We start from the raw sequence: 1,195 nt of genomic DNA on the forward strand, positions 1-1,195 counted from the left end.
GGCTGTTCTCTGCTCCCTGGCTGAGGGCCTTAGAAACTCATTTTTCTTCCTCCTTGAGAGCTAGCTGCCTCTACTCCCTCAGTTCCTGAGGGCGGTTCTCTTGGAGTGGAATGTGGTATTCCCACTTCCCTTAGCCCGCAAGCCAAGTGCTCAGGTCCCTTTCCTCCCCGGGAAGGTTTTGCAGACAGACTCTGGCAGGAACCCATGGGAACTAACAAGTGTGGGTGGGAAAGGTTCCAGAACGCCCCCAGAAGTTGTTGTTAGTTCAGTGCCCAGGGGTTCTCACTCACCCTTTCCCTCAGCTTCTTCTGAGTGTAGGAACTAGAAGCCTCCATGATGTTGCTTTACCCCTAAAATTGGGGCTTCCTGCTTCTCCTTCATTAGAACCCGCCATCTCCCCACAAGAAGGAACTGTGAGCCCTTCCTTCAAGAGGGCCGAGTTCTTAGGGCCCGAGCCGCAGAGGCGAGGACAGCTGTAAGTGCTCGCTTCCCTCTCCCAAGCTCGCCTGTTTTCGAGGTATGTGGGGTCCCCAGAGACTCCTTCCTCTTCTTAGAAATAGCCCTCTTTGGGTGTTGCCTGGATTCCCTCTACAGTTTCCTCCCCGGGGGCCCGTGGCTGTTCCTCACCTGCAATTGCTGTTGATTCTGAGTTGCTTGCTTTTCATTACCGTAGCCTTCCCTTACCACCCTTCAAGGCACAGTCTTTTTTCATCTATTTCTCCCCTTTAATTCTTACGTAAATTATACAGTGTGTAAGTACATCTTTACCAGGTCAGACTGACTGATTTTGTAAGGGATTAGTTCATATTCATTGATAGTGTGAGTTTTAAGCTATTTTGAAGAAATACGTATTTTCTTCTAGTGCGTGTAACTCAAAGTAGGTTAGCACTGTTGTCTGGGAGAGGTTTAATGAGAAGATAATTAGTTTTAATTACAGTATCAAGTGTTTGTAAGTGCTTAAAGATGTTTGAAGAATTTGTTTTTGAGGACCTTGAGCACTTTGCCTAATCCCTCTGACACTATCAATTAGCAGTGTCTGTGGATAAAGCATTGGGCCCATCAAAGGTACTGTATTCCAGCCCCCTTCCAAATGACCCCTAAATCCAGAGCATGAAATGTACTTCACTTACAGTCAATACATGGAATGTCTGACGCTACAGAGTTTCTTTTGTCAGTGAGGCTAAGAGAGGAAAAG

General features: G+C 47.1%; 1 protein-coding gene across 5 annotated transcripts in view; it reads left to right on the top strand.

The window, feature by feature from the left end:
* The window catches only part of TMCC3 (transmembrane and coiled-coil domain family 3), a 264,083-nt gene that overhangs the window by 246,383 nt on the left and 16,505 nt on the right, over positions 1-1,195 (top strand). Inside the window, exon 1 of one of the 5 annotated variants that reach the window (XM_019661276.1) lies at positions 435-517. The exons of the other annotated variants lie outside the window; for them this stretch is intronic. The gene's annotated coding sequence lies outside the window, so the exon portion shown is untranslated. Of the gene's footprint in view, positions 1-434; positions 518-1,195 lie in introns of those variants that run through there. 5 annotated transcript variants of the gene reach the window in all.

This window comes from Hipposideros armiger, unplaced genomic scaffold (genome assembly GCF_001890085.2).
Source record: "Hipposideros armiger isolate ML-2016 unplaced genomic scaffold, ASM189008v1 scaffold_342, whole genome shotgun sequence".
Classification (NCBI taxonomy): domain Eukaryota; kingdom Metazoa; phylum Chordata; class Mammalia; order Chiroptera; family Hipposideridae; genus Hipposideros; species Hipposideros armiger.